The sequence below is a fragment of the Mobula hypostoma genome, chromosome 2, assembly GCF_963921235.1.
Source record: "Mobula hypostoma chromosome 2, sMobHyp1.1, whole genome shotgun sequence".
Classification (NCBI taxonomy): domain Eukaryota; kingdom Metazoa; phylum Chordata; class Chondrichthyes; order Myliobatiformes; family Myliobatidae; genus Mobula; species Mobula hypostoma.
In genome coordinates, this window is record NC_086098.1 from 199,202,185 (window position 1) to 199,225,890 (window position 23,706).

Sequence of the window (23,706 nt, forward strand, 5' to 3'; positions counted from 1 at the left end):
TAATCTTGCTAATTAGTGTTATATTTAATGTTACAAAAATAATTTGAATGTTTGGTTGATAAAATCCCATGGTTTGACAGAACAAACTGGGTAAACTTTGCTCACTAAAATTTTTTCTGGGAAAACACAAAAGTTGGGAAGATGTGTCAATTCTTCTCAGTCAGGTACAATCCTTAATAAAGTAAAGGTGGATGTCCTGAATAATTATACCCCGAGTTCAGAACCACCAAAATGGAAAGAACATTATGCAGAATGTTATCAAAATGTTAAGTTACAGCACACCAATGGGTGTACACTCCTATGGGAGGGACATAACCAGTCCCTATGTTTTGACATTTTTTTCTTGGAGATTAGAACTAAAGGTATAGACAGAATTCTCAACAGGAGAACAATACGCTTGTAAGGAAGATTTGCTTGAAAATGTTTCAAGTTACTGTATGTTATTACATTGTGAAATTATGTAACTGTTGGATATACTTTCTATAACTAAAATGTGAAATTACTAATCTTTAGGAAAAGATGACAGCAGTACAGGATCAGTAACTTGTTTTCAGGAAAACTGAGTAATGTTGTGAGCTGCATCAAAAGCAATGCAAACATCTCTGTGAAAGGGGTGAACTCCTTTCAGCTTATTGAGGGTCATTGCCAGCTGACTTGATGAACTGACAATGACAGAGATGGTGATTTATTGTCATAGTCATAGTCATAGTCAGACTTTATTGATCCCGGGGGAAAGCAGTTTTCATTACAGTTGCACCATAAATAATAAATAGTAATAGAACCATAAATAGTTAAATAGTAATATGTAAGTTATGGAAATGGCAGGAACTGTTTGTTGGGAAGTGTTACTTTTGTTCTTAATAAAGACAAACAGCCAGGTAAAAATGATAGTACATCTTTAATTATTCACAGAACATTCCAGTAATTGCTTCTGCCCGACACGCGCGCAAGTGACCAGCTCACCAATGTCATTTTTGGTTCCAAGTGACCAGCCCACATTGCACACTAAGAACTGAAGTTCTTTATTATATACACATATAATAACACACTTCCCCCCTTTAAGGAAAAAAAAACAAATACAATACGATGTCATCGTAAACCTGCAAGAAACAATAATGCTTTCCAACAAAGATATTTACATTAACTTCAATTGTAATGAGCAAATGCAGTCCCTTATTCTTTCATCAACTCTCAATCAGTCTCTGAGGTGGTTTGATGATCCTTCCTGGTCTGCTGTTTGTCTCCACAGATGTATTGCTTTCACTTGCTGTGTTAATATTGGTGTCTTTCTAAGAACTCTGATAGATAAGTTTTTTTTTCACATCGGCTGGTCCCTTTGGTGTACTAACAGGTGACGTGTCACACCTCTGTGTTGGAGCTTGTGGTCAAAGATTCACATAGTTCCTCTTCAGTAGTCTTCCACGCTCCACCTGGATCCGGTAGGAGTGTGGAGCCTTGCATGGACCATGTGCCAGAATCATGATCTCGGATTTGCATCTGATCTCCAGGCTTCAGGGCTGGTAGGCTTTTTGCTGGCTTGTGATACTGTTTCTGTTTTTCTTTCCCTTTCTCTATAGCCAATTTGAGCTTGTGTGCTCGTTTAAGTGTCAACAGGTATTTGTACACTGGGAGGTTAGTACGTATAAATGACCCAGCAGCATTTGGGCTGGTGAAAGGCCATTCTGCAGTGACGCACTTCTGTAAATCATCAGACTTTTGTGTAAGTCCTCTCATTTATCTTGCACATTCTTCATGGGGCCCTTCACTACCTTGAATGAACTATCTGCTAGAAGTTGTATGTCGAAACCCCCAATTATTTGCAATGGAATTGAATTCATAACTTGAAAATTGTGGGACATTCTCTGATACTACCTTGAAAACACAGCTTTCAGGTAGACAATGGCCGCTTTGCTGGACATTGAATGCAGTGTTGCAACTTCTGCGTAATTTGAAAAGAAGTCTGTTAGAACAATACAACTCTTCCCATTACATTCAAACAAATCCACTCCAAATTTGAAATACAGCCTGTCTGGTACAGGGTGTGGTGTAAGAAGTTCTGCTTGCTGCTTTGGTTTGTAGGTAAGACATATTTCATCTGAAGCAATGATCTGGCTGATGCCTTGGTTCATCACTTCACGAGTCTTTGTTTACATTTTTCCTCACCAAGATGCCCTTCATGTATCTTCTGGAGCATTTCCTTGTGTAGTGACACTGGAATCACAAGCCTGTTCCCTTTGAAGACCATGTCTTCCATTACTGACAGTTCTGCTTTGCATGCCCAATAATCCCGAATACACATTGGACAGTCATTCTTAGTTGCTGGCCATCCTTTCTGCATTGTCTCTTTGAGTACTTTCATTGTCTCATCTGTTGCTGATGCTGTCCTAATCTTCTCTGTTCTATTGGGAGATACTGGAATCAAGGCAACAATAATGTTACTATAGACCTGTATATCAGCCTTAATCTCTTGGTCACTCTTTTCTTTCTTGCTGACTGCTTGAGACAACACATCAGCAGCAAACATATACAAACGTGTATTTTCCCGGTGTGTAGATAATCTTCACGCCATATTTCTACAGCCCTATCAACATGCGTTGTATCCTCATGAGACAGTCATTCAGTAGTTTGAACATAATTGAGACCAGTGGTTTATGGTCTGTCTCCATTTCAAAAGCTTGTCTATAGATTAACTGATGGAATCTTTCACGTGTATATGTGCTGGCAAGAAGCTCTTTCTCTGTCTGTGCATAGTTGACTTCTGGACTTGTTAAAGCCCTTGATGCAAAGGCTACAGGTTGCCATGTGTCATCATGCTGCTGCAGTAGTACTGCACCACCACGGCCATACTGGGATGCATCAGCTGAGATCCTAGTACACCTTTTCAGATCATAAAACTTCAGCATGGGCTCTTCGCTGAGCATTCTCTTCAGCCTCTTGAAATACTCTTCTTGCTAGTGAGACTAAATCCACTCATTTTGCTCCTCAAAGAGTGACCTAAGTGGTGATGACACAGTAGACAGTTATGGGATGAACTTAGCCAGGTAAGTCACCATCCCCAGGAAATGTTTCACATCCTCCTCGTTTTGGGGCCTTTTCATGTTGTCATTGCCTGACATTTTCTTGGGTCAGCCTTCACTCCCTCTTCTGATATGACATCTGCTATGAAAGTCAGTGTCTTAACACCAAGCTCACATTTCTAGTATTCAAACTGATATTCTGTGCCACATCAAGCACCTGTCTCAGTTGTGCATCATGCCTGTCCTTGGTAGACCCGCAAACAATGTGGTTATCAATCATGGTCTCAACACCAGGTATGCTTTCAAAGATAACGTGGATGGTTTTATGGTAGACTTCTAGTGTGGGCAAAATCCCATACAGTAACTGAAGAAAGTGATATCTTCCCTCTGGTGTGTAAAAAGTACATAGTCTCGAACTTGCTTCATCAAGCTCCCTTTGACAAAGCGCAGATGATGCATTGAATTTGCTAATCCACTTGGCACCTGCAAACCGGGACATGATCTCCTCCCATGTTGGCAATTTAAAATGCTCTGTCTTGGTGGCTTTATTGAAATGTCTTGGTACCAATGAGCTCACCCATTCTGCTCGTTCTTCAATTTTCTGTATGACATTTATTGGTTCCATATATGCTAGTTCTTGTTTGAGTTTCCTGCATACTTTCCTGCATACATAGACAACAGGATCCACTGTCTCATCTATATGGATTTTGTGTATACCAGGTAAGCATCCAAGCCCCTCAAAGACATCTGCGTACTCTTCCAGAAGTGAAGTGTGGTCATCTTTGGACTGTGAAGCCACTACCAAAACTCTTTTCATGTGCACTCACACCTAATATTGGCTGTACTCCCTTTTCTGCAATCAGTAGTTGTGCCTTTATGTGCTGCCCCTTGTGCTTGAAGGTCACTACATAGCCCTCTTTTACTGGAATGCTCTCTCCAGTATAGCTTGTCACTTCTAACTTAACTGGGTAAATGTGGTTCATTACTTTGAGAGTTTGTAATCATCCATGGGTAATAGATTCACTTGGGCTCCGGTGTCAAGCTTGAATGGAATTACTGTCTCATTCAGTCACTGGAACAATCCATTCTGTTTTACCAGCACTAACAGCCTGTAGAGAATCAACAAAGACTTCCTATATTTCTTCAGCAACAGTGTGCATCTTTCTTCTTCCCACAATTATTGCAGGACTTTCCATAAGCAGGATGTGTCTTTGGGATGTGCCTATCTCGACATTTGCTGCAGTTACTGTCTGAGCCTATCTCTTTGCTTTGCTGTTGCTTTGGAAACAGCTTGTACTCTGCCCCCTTCCACTGTTGTTTCTGTCCTGTGCAGCTCCTTAGTTTGCAATCGTGTAGTCTCTGCTGTCCTACATATATCCATAGTCTTTTCCGATGTTAAAACTTTTTCATGAAGCAATCTTTCTCTAAGCCCATTATTTGAAGTTCCACAAACTATTTTGTCACTAACTAGTGAGTCTTTCAAAACTACAAACTCACAGGATTTACTCTGGGTGTGAAGCTCAACTAAGTATTGGTCAAAACTAGCACCTTGTTTCTAGTCACAGGAAAATAACTTGTACCTTTCAAAGGTGATGTTGACACTTGGGACAAAATACTCCTCAAATTTTGTCATCAGAGTGTCCAATGTAAAAGCTGTCTTGTCAATTTGAAAGCTGTTGTAGGCGTCCAAAGCATCTTCACCAATTATGTGCAGAAAGATAGACCTTCAATTTTTCATCCACACATCTGTCTCTACTCGCTGCTAAATGTACATTGAATCACTGTTTGAAGTGTTTCCAGCTATCAGTTTGATTGCCAGTAAACCGCATGGGTGTGGGAGAGCCTAGCTTATCCGTGTGGAATTGTTGGGCCCTCACCTGAATCTCTCTTGTTGAATTCGGTAAACAACGGAGGCTTCAGGACACAATGTGCTCTCTGGGTGGCAGCTTCTCTGTGGTAAACCATGTATACATGTTGTAACTGGGTTACCTGTCTGGACACGCCCCTCTGCTGACTGATCCTGTGGCTCCTCCCACAGAACCCTAAATAAAGGCGATTGCACCATTGCTCCTCCTCCTCAGTCCAGGGGCAGATACTCAGCATGATGGAGGTCACATTTTACTTCTAATAAAAGCCTTCTAGTACTTACTCTACTTCCAGTCTTTTGGAGTTACTGATGGTGCATCAATTTTATTCGCAGTAATTTTAAAGCATGGAACGCTCTCTGAGCCCCGACAAGTTTGAACTCGACCCGCAAACACCTGAAGCTGGAAACACTTTCGAACTCTGGCTGGCTTGCTTCGAATCATACTTAGAGGAGATTGGAGTGACCGAGTCCACAGCGAAGCACAGAGTTCTACTCTCCAGGGTCAGTCCACGAGTCTACTCGATGATCAGAGACCAGCTGAGCTACGACGGCACAATGAACGCCCTCAAAAGACAATACCTGTGGCCAGTAAACACCATCTATGCGTGGCATCACTTAGCAACATGGCAACAGCAGCCCGGGGAGTCAAGTGCTGAGTTCGTCCAGGCCCTACAGACACTCATGCGGACCTGTGGCTGTCAAGAACTGATGGCAGAACAGCATGCGGAGCTCCTAGTGAGAGACGCCTTTGTCACAGGGACCAGGTCAGTGTATGTGCGCCAGCGGCTGCTGGAACAAGCTGATCTTACCTTACGTTCGGTGATTGAGCTGGCCGACAGGCTGGAGGCCACTCTGCACAACTCTGAGGCTCTCCAGGTACGCGATCCCCCGATGGCCTCGTGGACACCGCAGACCCTGCAACCTGCCGGCGAATCGACCTCGGCTGCTGCCAGTCGCAAGTCCGTGAAGTGCTACTTCTGCGGACTCAAGAAGCACCCCCGGAAACGCTGCCTGGCCCGAGAAGCTACCTGCTCCAGCTGCGGAAAGAAGGGCCACTTCGCCAAGGTCTGTAAGTCCAAACTGCGAGCGGGATCGAGCAGCGCCGCGTGCGAGGCATGGGGGCCGCCATCTTGCCTGCACGCTGCCACCACGTTCGAGACATGGGGGTCGCCATCTTGCCTGCACACTGCCACCACGTGCGAGACATGGGGGCTGCCATCTTGGTCGGTGCCACCTCCCACCGCCTACGACCAACGGGTGTTCACGGGGCATCCCACCGCGCTGGACCAAGACAGTGACTCAACCCTGGCCTCCGTGACCCTTGACCAAAGCGCTCCCCACCAGCTCGCAAGGTCAATGATGGACATCCTGGTGGAGGGGCACAGGACAAGCTGCCTGTTTGACACGGGCAGCAGAGAGAGTTTTATCCACCCGGACACGGTGCAGCATTGCAGACTCGCGATACGGCCGGTAAGTCAGAGGGTCGCCATGGCTTCCGGGTCGCATACAACAGACATCCGGGGGGGGTTGTGTAGCAACGCTAGTGGTGCAGGGCACAGAATATCGAGACTTTACATTACTGGTCATGCCTCAACTGTGCGCCCCTGTGCTCTTGGGGTTGGACTTCCAGGGCCACCTGAAAAGCGTGACAATGGAGTATGATGGGCCCCTCCCACCAATCACTGTCGTAAATCCTCAGTTTTGTAGGAATACGTCACATACCCCACTACTGACCACCCACACACACCGACCCGCACATCCCACCCAACAACATGCCAACAGCTGCACTACCGACACCACTTGTGGCCTCTCCACCCTCAGGATCCCTCCCCCATCGCTGTTCGCCAACCTGACCCCCGACTGTAAACCTGTGGCAACTAAAAGCAGGAGGTACAGTGAGGGGGACAGAGCTTTCATTAAGTCGGAGGCGCAGCGGCTGCTCAGGGAGGGGGTCATTGAGGCAAGCACAAGTCCTTGCAGGGCGCAGGTGGTCGTTGTTCAGAACGGGGAGAAAAATAGGATGGTTGTGGACTATAGCCAGACCATCAATAGGTTCACACAGCTCGACATGCACCCTCTACCCCGCATCGCGGATTTGGTTAATCAGATAGCACACTACAAGGTGTACTCGACCATAGACCTAAAATCCGCTTACCATCAGATCCCCATCTGCCGGGAGGACCGCCCTTACACTGCCTTCGAGGCGGACAGCAGGCTTTATCAATTCCTGCGTGTCCCCTTTGGTGTCACGAATGGTGTATCTGTCTTCCAGAGGGAAATGGACCGGATGGTGGACCAGTGCCAACTGAAGGCCACGTTCCCATATCTGGATAACATCACCATCTGCGGTCACGACCAGCAGGATCACGACAACAACCTCCAAAAATTTCTCCAAGCGGCCAAAGCTTTCAATCTCACCTATAACAAGGACAAGTGTGTGTTTGGGACCATCTGACTTGCTATCCTTGGGTGTGTTGTGGAGAATGGAGTCATTGGCCCTGACCCTGACCGTATGCACCCCCTGTTGGAACTCCCTCTTCCCAATACCCTCAGAGCCCTCAAAAGTTGCCTGGGCTACTTTTCACATTACGCCCAATGGGTCTCTAACTACGCGGACAAGGCCCGCCCCCTGGTCAAGTCCACCACATTCCCCCTCTCAGCCGAGGCCCGCGCGGCCTTCAGTCGCACAAAAGGGGACATTGCTAAACCAGTAATGCATGCGGTGGATGAGGCCATTCCTTCCAAGTAGAGAGTGACGCCTCTGACTTCGCACTGGCTGCTACCCTCAACCAGGCAGGAAGACCAGTGGCGTTCTTCTCCCGTACCCTTCAAGGCCCTGAAATTCAGCACTCCGCGGTGAAAAAGAGGCCCAGGCCATAGTGGAAGCTATTAGGTACTGGAGGCACCATCTCGCTGGCAAAAAGTTCACCCTGCTGACTGACCAGCACTCAGTCACATTCATGTTTAGTAACCAACAGTGGGACAAAATCAAAAATGATAAAATTCTGAGGTGGAGAATCGAACTCTCCACCTTCAACTATGACATCATGGGAAACTCAATGAGCCCTCCGATGCCCTATCCCGGGGAACGTGCGCCAGCATGCAGATCGACTGGCTATACGCCCTACATGTAGATCTTTGCCACCCAGGGGTCACCTGACTTTTCCACTTCGTGAAAGCCCGGAACCTGCCTTACTCCCTTGAGGAGATCAGGATGATGACCAGGGACTGCCAAGTCTGCACAGAGTGCAAACCGCACTTCTACCGACCCGAAAAGGCACAACTAATCAAGGCCACCCGCCCCTTTGAGCGACTGAGTGTCGATTTTAAGGGCCCCCCTCCCTCCACCGACCGCAATGTGTACTTTCCTAACGATATCGACGAGTACTCGCGGTTCCCCTTCGCCATCCCCTGCCCTGATACCACTAGCACATCAGTTATAAAAGCCCTGCGCAAGCTCTTCACTCTGTCCGGATACCCATGCTATATCCACAGTGACAGAGGGTCCTCGTTTATGAGTGACGAGCTGCACCAATACCTGCTGGCTTGGGGAATTGCAACTAGTAGGACCACGAGCTATAATGCCCAGGGGAATCGACAGGTGGAGAAGGAGAATGCCACAGTGTGGAAGGCCACACCCTTAGCCCTCAGGTCAAAGGGACTGCTGGTCTCCCGCTGGCAGGAGGTCCTTCCCGAGGCACTCCACTCCATCCGCTCCCTGTTATGCACGTCCACCAATGCCACCCCTCATGAGCGGCTCTTTTCTTTGCCCAGAAAGTCGACCACTGGAACCACCCTACCAACTTGGCTGACGTCCCCGGGGCCAGTGCTGCTCTGGAAACATGCGAGGAGCAATAAATACTCCCCGATGGTTGAGAGGGTTCACTTACTTCATGCGAACCCCCAGTATGCCTATGTGGTTTTACCTGATGGGCGGGAGGACACGGTATCCATCCATGACCGGGCCCCTACCCTGAACACTCCATGGTGACTATCAACCTCATATCTACCGAAATATATACCCACGAGACACCGCGCACTCCAAGCCCTACACAGACACCATACGACACTCCCATACCGGGCGCGACACACACGCACGAGGGATTACCGACGCCTAACGTGCTGGCACCTGAAGTCAGGCCGGAGCCAGCACAACTGTCGTGGCCAGTGCAATTACCACTGGTGCTACGTAGATCACAGCGACGGACTCGACCGCCTGATAGACTTGACCTGTAAATTTACTTGTTTTAAATATTGTCAGGCACTTCACCCCGCGGGACTCTTTTAAGAAAAGGAGGGGTGAATGTGGTAAACCATATATCTATGTTGTAACTGGGTTACCTGTCTGGACACGCCCCTCTGCTGACTGCTTCTGTGGCTCCTCCCACAGACCCCTGAATAAAGGCGATTGCACCATTGCTCCTCCCTCAGTCCGGGGCAGATACTCAGAATGATGGAGGTAACATTTTACTGCTAATAAAAGCCCTTCAGTATTTACTCCACTTCCAGTCTTTTGGAGTTATTGATGGTGCATCATTCTCTCTTTTGGAACTAGCGTCACTTTCTCAGCCACACACTGTTCATTTATGCTCCAAGTTTAGACCTCATGACGACTTCTAACACCATTTTTTGTTTGTCTTCGTAAAGACAAACAGCTTGGGTAAAAACACTAGCGCATATTTAATTATTCACAAGATACTCCAGTAATGGCTTCTGCCCAACAGGAGTGAATGTGACCATCTCACCAATGTCATTTGTGACACAGGGTAAACGTCCCACATTGCACACAGGGAAATGAAGTCCTTTATTATGTACGTACATAATAACATGCGTACAGTAGTTGCTCTCATTTCTTTTCATCAAACCCTCATTTTTGAAAGGAAACCGACTAAAACTGTTCTCCAAGTGGAGAAGGTTGCATCTCCAAAGAAAACCTGCCATAATACACCAACTTAAAGCCCCATTTACTCAGTCTTTCCTGTCTACTGACCTTTGCATGTTCTAGCTAGTTCACATGCAAAGCGACGAAGCAAAACAGAGACCTGAGCAGTCAGTGACACTGACACAGACCCTGCCCTAATTCAAAAGCAAAATGAGTTTTTCTCTTCAGGTTTATTTGGTTAACAGCTTGAGCAGCACCTGTTGATGAATATTCCTGCTTTCATGATTTACAAAGCAGTTTAGAAGATAGAACATAGAATAGTACAGCACAGTACAGGCCCTTCGGCCCACAATGTTGTGCCGACCCTCAAACCCTGCCTCCCATATAAGCCCCCACTTTAAATTCCTCCATAAGCTACAGTTTAGGAACTGGAGCTTATATTCTTATACAGACGTTTGGTGCAGAACTGTTAAACCAAATCTCTGACCTCCAGCTGTGGCTGGGATGCATTTGAAATTCACTGCGATGTTCTCTTTGTAACTTCACTGGTATTTATGTTGCATATTTTATCCACATAAAGATTTTTCTAAAATGAACTTACAAGTAAGGAAAATACTCACTCTAATACTTACACTGGAGATATCTTTTGAAATAAACTAACATAGAAGCTGGACTACAGGCAGTTGTCTGTTCACAGCTTATTGGCCACACTTGCTGATGAAATGACTGGAATCAAGTTCCTGCTGTTAGTGACAGAGAGAAAAAAAACAAGATGGATAAACCCTCACAAAAGCATCAACATTAATTTGAGAACACATTCTAGTATAATATATAAAAATTCTGATATAATCTTTGTACATCAGACACTGTGAATAAATCCAAATAGATCAATTGAACAGACGTGCTGCCAGGCAAAGAATTACCAAGAAACAATAGCACCACAAGGAAGCAGGGATTAAAATAGCTGGGGTGTTCTCATGGAATCTCAGAGGGGAAAATATTATTTTACAGTAATTTATGGGGTTTGAAATCACTTTTCCTTCCTTTAAACATTAAACATTAGTTCAAAATGTGATTGCTATTATAGTATAAAATTCATAAATAATCCTAATCCAAAAGAATTGCAAAGATAACTGTAAGGGATATTAAAGACAAAGAAAAATCCAGTGCTGATAATAGGAACATGGTAGGCTAGTCCATGAAAGACAAAATAAGGAAGATATCCAGAAAGCTTGGAATGGGCTGGGTGGAAAGGGAAAATCTTACCCCACAGCCCATGGCGTACCGTGATGGCAAGATTAGTGTAGCAGTTAACACAGTGCTTTTCAGCATCAGCAATCAGCAATTGGGGTTGAATTCTCACCACTGTCTTGAAGGAATTTGTACATTCTCTCTGTGACCCCATGGGTTTCTTCCAGTTATGCAGTTTCCTTCCTCCATTCCAAAGATATAGAAGTTAGGGTTAGTAAATGGTTGGCATGTTTTGTTAGCGCTAGACTATGGCAACACTTGCAGGCTGCCCCCAGTCCATCCTTGAACTGTGCTGGTCTTTGACGTTTCTCTGTATGTTTTGACATTCATGTGACAAATAATAAAGCTAAGCTTTAGCTAATCATAGTGCAAACCTGACTGAAAGAAGAAGAAAGCCTTAAGATGCATGTACTGGTTCAGTCAGAGGCAATGGAGAATCCGGGTTTCTGAGCAAAAAGAAAAACAGTTTGGAAGTAGGATGTTATGCCCTAAAGAAAGCACTCAGGATCGGTCAGCAAGCTCTGAGGAGAAGAAACACTTCAAGAGGAACGAAGCGCAACAAGAAACACTTAGGCCAGGAAGCAATTAGAGCAGGAAGCTCTCAGGAAGAGTTGGCAGACAGCAAAACACTTGGGCAGATCTCACAGTAAGTTTAGCAATTAAACAGGAGCTAAGTTAGTTTACAGGTAAATTTGTTATCTTGTAAGTTACTTTCTTCCCCTTCTGAAAAACATAGTTGTAAAACAATGGATTTTCCAGAAATATTTGAATGAATAATTGCTTATCGTGGACTTTGTGGTGACGTTTCTAGACTGTGCAATCTTGATTGGTTGATTAATTTTAATACCTCTAGGTTGGTATATTGTATTGTTGGGAAATTGGAAAATTTGTTGCTCTTAACTGGTATGTTTCCTAACAGTTCATTTGTGATTAAGTGAAGATTAATAAAAATCAAAATATATATTTACATTTTCCACATGTCCAATTATATAATTTGATAAACTTAATTGAAATTGATGTTTGAATCAGTCAGGATCAAATATGACACTTTGAAGTGTGACAGATGTGTACCAGATGTATTACAGACAGAATTGAAACAAAGTGACTTTCTTGTTACTTTGATTGAAGAAAGATAGGAATTTACATGTTGCTTTATAACACGTGTGTTATAAAACCAGAAAACACTTAGCGGGTTAGAAAGCTTCTGTGGAAAGAGAAACATGATTCATGTTTCATAGAGAAGACCTTTCACTAGAACTTTTTAAGTACTGTAACTTGCTGGAAGTTTAAGCTGAGAGGCAAGGAGGGGGAAAGGATTAGATTTATTGAAGCAGAAATAAAAGATATTGAAAGCATTTAAAGCATTTTTGAAATTGCATATAACATAATTTTTCTTTTTCTGGGCTTGAGAGTTTGACTAACATTGCAACAAACACATTAAAATAACTTGCATTTAGATAATGTCTTTTTGAGCTTTGGGATATTTTACACTGTTTAACAGTTAATAAATTACATTTGTCAGTGTAGACACCATTGTGATTTACAAATAAGAAGGTCCTATAACCACAATGTGATAATAATCAGCAAATTAGTTTTATTGATAATAGTGTGGGAAAATCTTGAATAAATTACCTATGCTTGGCATTGTAGTTTGAAAACCATTTAGGATTAATTTTTATATCAATTAGGTACAAGGGAATTGATTGCTATTTTATATCAATCAATCAATCAATACCAAGAAATCAATAAATGGCAACAAATTAACAACTTTTGTTTACAGCCCATATTTTATAGATGAAATAAAGAAAGTAAATTCACAGATATTTGTCTGGCAACCACTTTGTTTTGTCTGCTATGTCTTATATTAATAAAAATCTCCTAAGTATAAAAACCTTCTTCAACTGTTCTGTATTCTGTACCTACAGAATAATGCGAGTACTCACAATTTAAATCGAACACAAACCGATCCATATAAAGTAACTGCAGAGAAGATATGAATTGCAATCTTTCAGTGCTTTAGAAGCCAACTTAAATATCAGCAGTAGTCATCTTGAATAAAAACTACAATTCCTAACTTCCTTTGTTTCTGTTCTACATTTGTTGTGCTCCTCTATGTTTGTTATGCCACTATAACAACATCTAAAAAACTGTGGATGGGCATGTGAATTAATAGGGTGTAAATGGCTATGGACCAAGTGCTGGTGAGTAGGATTGGTATATCTGATGGAATGGCAGAGCAGGCTCAATGGGCTTAATTGCCTAATTCTGCTCCTTTGTCTTATGTGGGTATCTGATGGACATGATGGGTCAAAGGGCATGTTTCTGTGCTCTATGACTCTCTGACTCTATGACAATAAATTGCAACTTATCACTTAAGAGATTCTGGACCTCATAACTTACATTCTTGCCTCTTTCTGCAGTTCATATTCACTCCATTAACTGAAATAATCATATTAGAGCAAAATTCAATCAATGATTGCTCACAGAGAAAAAAAATACTGTAGAAGTCAGAAGTATGAAAGAAAATAACAAATGATGTGAATACACAGGATGGGGAGTATCTGTAGGCTTAATAATGTATTCAATAATTTTAGATCTTCTTCACATTTGTGGGCTATAGTAGCCAATCAATCTTATTGATATTTACATCCCTTTTAAACTGATACTTTGTTTGTTTCCCTGTTCCATACTATTTAACTATTACATTTCTGATGTTGTTTAATTTGGGTGAAAATTTGAAGACCTTTCTTTAACTCTCCATTCATCTCTCAGTTATTTACATTAGTTTCTGATTTTCTTATTTCAATGACCTGGATTTCATAGAGATTGCTGGGAGTTCTGGTCAGATACTCAGGATTTAAATCATTTTAATAAAACCTGGGCCTTACTGAATGATGGATGGCACTGCAAAAGTCACTAGGATCTATTGCTGGACCCCAGGTTACTCCACCTCTCAAAGTCCCCTTCATGAAAGGTGGAAATGGGTAAGGTTGACTAACAGGGATCTGGAGAAGCTATATAGGCCAGCCCCTGTACAGTGGATGCAATAGATTGCAGAAGCATTGATGAAATCCAACCATACCATTGATTTCAAAGGACGATGGAGACAGGAGGTCATCAGTGGGGGGGGGGGGGAGGAGGAGTCACTTAGGAGCTAAATGCCCAGGTAAGAAAGTAAGGTGGAGTACTTCACATAGTATAATCTTGAGAGGATCCTCTTGGATCTTGCCCTCAATTAGAGTCCATTAATTTAAAAAGAGACTTTATGATTGTAGAGGTGGTAAAGGGGAAGTTTGAGTTATATTTTGAAATAATTTTGTTTTGTTTGATGTTTTTATTTATATAAGCATGTTATATGGTTGTTTCATAATGTGTAATGGATTTTATATATTTAGATAATGTACATCAATTTCAATGTGTTTTAAATCCTTGCGAACTATTAAGAGAACTCACAACCGGTTCAGCAGGCTAAGTTCTACCCCCCTTTCAGTCTATTTTTGCTGACCATCTTTTGGGCATTGTTGCCATTCAGACCTCACTGTTGGATTTCAGGAGAGTCATTGAAATAGCCCTTCTGCATCTAGCTCAGACAAGTGCAGGAGTGCAGATGACAATTCCAGTATCACGTATTATTTGTTAATGAGATTGCAAGATCTTAGTTCCAGTTGCAACCGCAAAATTCTATCATTACTGGAATGTGCATCATATATACAGCAGATGGAGGTGGGGGTAGCAAGGAAATTGATGTATTGGCTGTATTATTTGATTTACAGAATGACAATTATATTAGACTGTAGATCTCTATGCATAATTTTTTTATTGAAATATTTATTTTAAATTATTTGCTTTTGTATGGGTATTATTTCATAGAATAATAATATGTTTCAGTTAAAAGCCCTGTCATTTGAATATAAGGGTTTAAGAAGCAGATATAATTGTAGTGTTTATGACTACTACTACGTCAACTACGTCGACGCAAGCCTAGGGGGCCGGTGTCAGGCAAGTGTTTATGAGAGAGTTAAATAAACACATGAAAAAGTAGTGGATGGAGGGATTATGGATCATGTAAAGGCTGAGGAGATCTAGTTTAATTTGGCATTGTGTTGAGTGCAAATATTAGTTGTAAAAGGCCTGTTCCTATTCAGCCTTCTAGGTTCCATGTTCTATTATATTTTCTGACTGGTAACATAGTTCTAAGTGATGTATCACCTTGTATAATATGTATGATTATGAGGCTTATGCTCAAATTGACATGAGAGAAAAATAGATAAAATTGTGTTTATGTAATACCTTTTGACTAGAACTCCTAAAATTGCTTCATAATTATAGAAATGTAGTCTCTATTATAATGTAGGGAAATGTACCAGTTGGACTCCAGACTTTTATTGATGTTAATAAAGGGATTAATATCAGTAAAAAACAGTGAAAGACGAATGCAACTCTTCTTTAGATTGTGTCATGGGACGTTGAACTTATGGGATATTACACTAATGCTACTTCAGAACTACAGCATCTCTAGTATTCAATATTGCCCTCACTACACAAGTACAAGAAAGAATTGGAGAGCTTAATCCACAGTCCAAAATTGTGCCAATTAGCAGGTTAATTAGTCGTCGTAAATTGTCCTGTGATTGGGCAATGGTTAAATCGGGAGTTGCTGTGCACTGCGGTTCAAAGGGACAAAAGGGCCTATTCCGCACCGTATCTCAATAGATAAATAAATAGGTTTTTCAGGGCTGCACCCTCTTTCTCTATTACATTATTTCTTCAATAAAATAAAATCAGGGAAAAAAATGTTACTTTAATGGATAAAGTATTTGGACAAGAGACCCAGGGGTGTTCAGAAATAAAGTTCTAATTGATATAACAGACATAATCTTCAATGTAAATGTTTATCCACACAATGGAAGAACAGTTAAACTAAATTATAATGCCAGATGCAAGACATCATAAGGGACACAGATTTCAGTAAAAGGCTCAAGTTACAATTATAAGCATAAAAATGAGGATCCAAACTAAAATTCTCATTGTGGGCAAATAATACAATATGGACACAAATTCTACTCAACAGAGCTAACAAAAGTAACAACACCTCAACAACCATAGGTAAATAACTTTTCAAATGTGCCATTCCTTTCCTATACTTGGCAAAGAGCTCACTACATTGTATAAATATATTTTGATGCTTAGTATGGTCAGAAGCAGATCAAATACATAAAATCACAAGGTAGGAAATGCAATTGGATGTCTTTAAGGCATGACATTTCATTATTATTGTGACAGACTGCACTTTCATTAAGAGTAAACTTTTAAAAAGTTATGTTCACTGATAATATTGCTGTTATTCAAGGGCCAGCACTGTGCATCAAAATTCTGATGCATAGTGCTGGCCCTTGAATCTGAGTTTGAGGAAGTGTTATCCCAAATGAATGGAAACTTCAAACAACAACAACATCTCCCCCTCCCCCTCCCACTTTCAAATCTCTTACTAACTCTTCCTTCAGTTAGTCCCGACGAAGGGTCTCGGCCTGAAACGTCAACTGTACCTCTTCCTAGAGATGCTGCCTGGCCTGCTGCGTTCATCAGCAACTTTGATGTGTGTTGCTTGAAAAACTTCCTTCTGTTTAGGTAGTAAAGGCATCTATTAGTCTTGCGAAACCATGGATCTGTGCCTGGAAAGTCTTCACTCTCCAGGGCGCAGGCCTGGGCAAGGTTGTATGGAAGACCAGCAGCTGCCCATGCTGCAAGTCTCCCCTCTCCACGACACCAATGTTGTCCAAGGGAAGGGCATTAGGACCCATACAGCTTGGCACCAGTGTCGTTGCAGAGCAATGTGTCATTAAGTGCCTTGCTCAAGGACACAACTCGTTCCCTCAGCTGGGGCTCGAACTCACGACCTTCAGGTAGCTAGTCCAATGCCTTAACCACTTGGCCACGTGCCCACTAGGTAGTATGTACTGTAGATCTCATTCTAGAAATTTAGTCCCATGCTATTTCTTAGAACTTGTACTTTGTTCTTTGGCTGGCTCTAGTATTTTAAAGATCCTAACTCTAAAATATTATGGGCTGAAATTTCATAAATATTTAGCCTTAAGGAGCTACCTAAATATAAGAGCAACACACAAAATGCTCAAGTAAACCAGCAGGTCAGGCAGTATCTATGGAGTGGAATGAATAGTCAATGTTGCAGGCTGAGACCCTTCATCAGGATCACTTTTTACCTGATCAATGGTCTCGGTCTGAAATGTCCACTGTTATTCCCCTCACAGATGCTGCCTGACCTGCTGACTTCCTCCAGCATGTCATGTATTGCTCTGGATTTCCAGCATCTGCAGAACCTCATGTGTTTATTGTACCAAAGATACGCTAGGCAAAGGACAAAAGAAATTGAGGAGTGGGAAAGTTGTACTTGTTTTTATATTGCATCCACATTTCTTAAATGTTTGCACCTATCAATGAAACCTCTGCCAAAATTCTCCATTGTTCAGCATGCAGGACATAAGAATGTGAGTCTGAATGTCACAACTGAATTTTCGATGCAAGCATATTTAAAGCAATACTTTTGTTTTATTTGGAATTTTTTAGGAAACCTATTATTTTTTTCAGAGCTAAGACCAACGTTGAATCTTGGGGATCTTTGAATACATTTTAAGAGTATTAGAATGAAGTGGTTAGTAAACATTCAGAATTGTATACTTTCTTGACATACATTGCTAATTGTTGTAAAGGATGGTTGGGAGGGCAGCAACACTTTCTATTCATACAAAGGAGTAAAGATTTGGAGTACAGTACTCACTACACCTACCTCTGCTCCAGAATGGTTATGCAGATTTCTGTTGATCTTACATTACTTATGTCCCACTTTAAGCTCCTAAAGTTCAAGGGAAACCTTGCTATAAATTATCGATGGCTGATTGTGTAAGTTTTGGTGAAACCTGCTGATTTACAGTTTCAGGGAAACAAATGGGCCAGTACCAAGTGAAATGCCTGTGTGGCTGAATTGCTATGTCCATCAAAACAAGTTTAGTATTTTGCAATTCATCGGTTTCTTCCTTCCTTTGACATTGCATTTCAGTCTTTAAAAAAAACTTTATATGTTTTCTAACAGAACACACTTGCTATAGCAAGCTAGCCAAGATGATGGTCTGTGACTTAATGAGATTCTTGAAAATAACTGCTCTCATCCAACCCCTGGTCATACAAAATACTACTTAACATGTTTGGTTTATACCAAGATTCCTTTCAAAACCTAAAACCTTTGTCAAAACACCTTAAGTAAATATCTTTGACTTAAAATAATTTCTATTAAGTAACCTGATTATATGTTTCTTGGTGACATCAACATATAACAGAAAATTGACTAAACAGTATTTATTTAGGTGTTACTGTCGTATTCATACTCCAACATCCCCTGACAAACTGCTATCTAAACTGATTTGGAGAAATAAAACTGTAATAATAAGGGAATAACAACACCAAACACCAGTATTTTGTCTGTTAGACAAAATCAAATTTTAAAAAATTGGATGATGATTCAGCTAAATCCGAAATCAGTTTGACTCTTTAACCAAAAGTCTGTATTTGCTGCTTCCCCTCACTTCTTCACCTCCCACACCCAGCTCCTCCAAAATTTCATCACCTAGATTTTGCAGAACAAGCTGAAAGGCTTCCTTTACTTGCTGCAGAAATCCAGTGACCTATGGACTTTTAAACTATAATTCGTTAGCACATAACAGATAAGGTTTCTCTGTTGAATTGCTTTGGATGCAGATTTTCAAATTTGCAAACACATACTGAAAACTAATACAGATTTATGCAATGGTATTCTGACCATGCAGGTCTTTCAGAAAGCAGTACTTCACCTTATAACTCTGTAACAGTGTGGTAGTTCTATTTAATACAAAAGCAAAATACCACAGCTGCTGGAAAGGCAAAAAAAATGAACCAGATGATCCTGCGAAAATTTAGCAGGTCAAGTCAGCTATGAAACAGAGTTAATGTATCCGTCAACTAAACACATTTTGATGGGCAGTCATGCATATGACTCAGCTTTCCTAACAGTGGAAGTTGTTTGATTTACATACAATCATGACAAAATAAGGAACAGAAGTAGGAGTAGCCCTTCCATTTTACTTTCATGAATTGGTGTTGACTCTGGATAGTTCTGTTCTAAGTTGCTAGTTATCACTTCTCAAATAATAGATTCCAGAATTTTTCTTAAAACCCATGTGAGGCTATCTAGTTTACAGTTATGTTTTTGTACTCTCTCCCTTCCTTCTTAAATGGGAAGGTTTTATTTGCTACCTTCCAACCTGAGGGAAACATGCTTGAATCTAATCTCTCTGTGAAGCCACTATCACTTTGCCACTCACTCAAATCAAGGCTTTTATCTCAGTTATTTTCATGCTTCAGTCCAATATTCCCTTAAAATCTAAAAATCTAAAAATCAATCAACCTCTCTCGACTATATTGAGCAAGAAATTTTACAGCCCTCTTTGGAAGAGAATTCCAAGAATTCCAAGAAGCTCCAGTGTGACTTTTCTCATTTTGTGTTTCGGATGGCTTATTACAAAACTGTGATCCTAATTCTAGACTCCCCACCCAACAAAACGCCAAACCTTCATCTACCCTGACAAGCCCTATTAGACATTTTTTCCTGATGTAAAGAGAGCAACATACAATCTATGTCATTTCTCATTGAACCATTAGCTCACTATCCTAGCAATCAATCAGAAAACTTACAGTGCATTCCTTCTATGTAGGTATATCCATCCTTACATAGGATAGCTAGATCTTCCTCAGTATATCAGAAATGGACTCACCACAATTCTATGTAATTGGAGCGAGATGTTCCTGTGTAATCAAAACCACTTCCAATAGGATTCATCTTCCTAATTGCTTGCTTACTTGCATGTTAACTCACAAGATTTCATGTACAAGGACACTCAGCTTCCTCTGAGCATTGCACCATTCCATATTTCATCATTTCTATTCTTTTCTAGGTGTATGAACTCCTATTTTTTCACATTATTTTCTATCTGTCATGCTTTTTTATTCACTTGCCCTGTCTGTATCTCCTTGAAGCCTCTCTGAATGCTACTCACAGCTCATACTGACATTCAGTTTTGTATTGTTAGCAAAATTGGTTACCTCATCCAACTGACTCATAGATATAGATAAAAAATCAGCTGAATCCATTCAATATGCTACAAGTTCACACTCTCCTATCTCATAAATGACCAATTTATTCCTGCACTCCTATCTTCTGTCCATTAACCAGCCCTCATTGAGAAACTGTATATTGCTCCCATTACAGCATGTGCTAGTTTTGTTCAATAACCCCTTTGGTGACAACTTATCAGAGTCTAAATATACCACAATAGCAGGTCTCCCTCACAAACCTGACAATAACAAATTCAGAAAAATCTAATAGATATATCACAGCTGATTCAATTTTCATAAATCTGTGTTGACTCTGGATGACACTAGAATTCTGTTCTAAGTTGCTACTCATGGCTTCTTAAGTAATAGGTTCCAGTATTTTCCCGGCAATTCATTTATTCTCTCTTCCTCACTTTCTTGAAGGGTAAAGCTAACCTGCAACCTGAAGGAACCATCTGGAGATCTATCAGTGCACCCATTATCTCCCTAATCATCCCAATCAAAACCCTAAGATGCAGTTCATCTTCTTCGGGGACATGTCACCTTTGTATTACGTAATTGAATCCTTTTTTTAACCAATGATAATTCCTTTGTAATTTCTCACTCACATTAGTCCTTTAGTCCCTTACCATTTCCAGGAGGTTCACTGTGTATCCTTTCATGAAAGCGGGAACAGAATATCTATTTAATTTCTTTGCCATTTCCTTATTCCCAAAAGTATAAATTCTTCTGCCTTAGTCTCTAAGAGGATCACATTAAATTTAGCTAGTCTTTTCCTTTTAACACCCTTATAGAAATTCTTACCATCTGTTTTTATATTTCTTATTTTCCTCCTTTTCTACCCTAACTTTCTTTTTTCATGCCAATGCCACAGTCCACCTTTAATGGATTCTCAAATTTTCCCAATTTCCAGCCTTACTAGATCCACTTTTGTGGCAATATTTTTTTTTCCATTGATATCAATAAATTATTTACATAGCTACTGATGGACTACTTTTCCTGTTGATTTTTTTTTTGTCCTAAAGAGATATGGACCACTTATAAACCTTTAACTATTTTTTAAAAAATAACTATTGTTTTTTTCCCTAGCAAATCCTTTGATAATAGCTTGTCAGTGTACCATAGCTATATCATACCACATGTCTTTAATAGTTTGCTTTGTTTAAACCTAAGACCCTAAGTTTCAAAATAACTTTCTTTTTTTGGGTAATATCCTCTTAAACTCAGCACAGCGTGCAAATTACTCTCTTCCCTTATACAATCTGCTGAACTAGAAAACTATCTCACAAATGTTTATTTATTGACAATTTCCACCATTTTCTGCTTTGTTCGTAAGACTTTTTTGACATAACATTCCAGCTTCTAATGAAATAACTCTCAGGAATTTTCTATTGATGTAATCAATATAACACCAGTTCTTGTATATAATCCTTTACACAGAGCAAAGTAGCAGTTGGGTGGAATTACTGAGCCCTAGCTGCATAGTCAATGAGAATAGACTTTTTCCTTATTTCCTATGATATTAAAAAAAGACTATTCAGTCCCTTTTTGTTAGGCAGGCTCACAATGCAATCCTATTCCACTGTTAATTTTCTATATAACCAATTCCTTCTGCATTCCAAACAATTCTACACCATAATACATCGGGATATTTTTACAGTGACCGTTTAACCTACCAACCCCAAACTAACCCTTAGTACACGGGAGAAAACTGGAAACACAATGGAAATACACATGGTCAGAGGAAAAGCATGTAAGCTTCACAATGAAAGCACCAGAACTGAATTTAGGTCACTGGGTTGTGAGACAACAAAAGGGGCAAAGGTCCTGTTAATATCTGTTTAATGCACCCTGACTCACTTTTAATTATTATATTGCATGTGGATATTGTGTACTATCTTGATAAAGCATGTTCAGATATTTATCTACTTCTGCATGGTGGAATCTTAAATTCGAAAGTGCATGTAGGGCAAATTATTTAGAGGACTATAGGCACTGATTGTGGAAATAATAAATTATTAAAGATCAAGTCCCTTGAAATTTGGTACACACCTTGCATTCCAGTTATTCAATTGGTAGTTAGTGCTCTAATAAACTTTAATATTTTTTTCTGGGACTTGGCCCTTTTACAGATGTGGCAATCAACTTTCAACTTGCCAAACCAAATGGCAGCACTGTAGGATTTTTTAACATGCTATCGAATTAAGAACATTCCATTGTATCACTCCAATGGAGAGCTTCCCAACTTTAAGCAAGTGAGTTCAAATGTGTTTAATTTTAAGCTTTTTTGTTAACACCTTCTATAAAACCACAGATCTTATTTACAGTAAGGAGATATCATCTGAACTTCAAAATAAAAATATTTCAGCTGGCCTCTCTATGGGCAACTAAGATTTATTAGTAAACACTAGTATTCAGAGTGGAGAACAAAGATATGGTATCGTGGAATAATTTAATCAGGGTGATGTTCACATTATCAAGCAATTACAACATGATGTATGCCTGTTTAACACTTTCCTTTTCAGCTACTTACAGCCAGTGAAAATGAATATTGATATGTTGGGAAAACAGGGCCCCCATCTCAACAGGTCAACATCAGCAAACAAATGATTTAATAATGATCAATGTTACAATCCAAAATGAAAATTTAAAAAAAGGAAAAAAAATTTCCCCATTGTAGAATCATCTTTTTTCATGAATATGCTGATCAAAGATGCCTTGCATTATGATACAGAGAGGAAGTATCTGAGAGAGGAATAGGAAATCACATACACTATGGTTAGAGAATCTACGTTGATGAATATCTTTTTCATAGCTAGCTCACACAAATGATATTTCCAAAATGAACTGCAGTATTAGAGTACTGAGGGAGAAAACGTGATATGGTAAACATCTTTCTGTGTCTTGATAAAGTAGTCTGTAATGAGAATAGAGTTGGAACTGAGTGTATGCATCAGAAATAGAACTTTGCTTATTTCCTAGCCATTGCCAATTCAGTTCTGAAGTTATTGCTTAACTATCTTATTATTAGGCTGGTGGAACTTCTTTTGTTATGATTTAATTATATTCCATTATTTTGTGATTAACCAACACAATTTGAATTCACCCACTGTACCGTCGGAGAAGATAACTGAAACATATTTACTTCTAAAATGCACATAATAAAGTATAATTGTTTTCACAAGGCAAGGAAATGTCAATAACCAAAATTTACCTGTAAGCTCGTTAAATCCAAAATATATTTAATATCCAATCTTATATGTAAAATCTATACAGACTTAGAAGGACACTGAAGAACATCCAGCTAAGTGATTCAAAAGGCACACAAAAGGTGAAGGACAGTAAAGATAGCAAATCACATAATAACTTAAAACAAAACTTGAAATGTACAGGGTACAAAGAAAGCTAAGGAATGAAAATTTAGGGAAAAGAAAGTCAAACAGAACTACAATAACAACAGAGAAATCAGAACTCTAGTATAGCTTGGTCTGAAAAAGAAGTGAACAGAGATTTGGACGATTAACATG

The 23,706-nt window shown here is 40.5% G+C and overlaps 1 long non-coding RNA gene across 1 annotated transcript in view; it reads right to left on the reverse strand.

Moving 5' to 3' along the window:
- Positions 1-23,706, reverse strand: part of LOC134342797 (uncharacterized) — an 85,844-nt gene that overhangs the window by 57,416 nt on the left and 4,722 nt on the right. Inside the window, exon 2 of the long non-coding RNA XR_010017098.1 lies at positions 10,399-10,509. This is a non-coding gene — a long non-coding RNA (uncharacterized LOC134342797). The remainder of the gene's footprint in view (positions 1-10,398; positions 10,510-23,706) is intronic.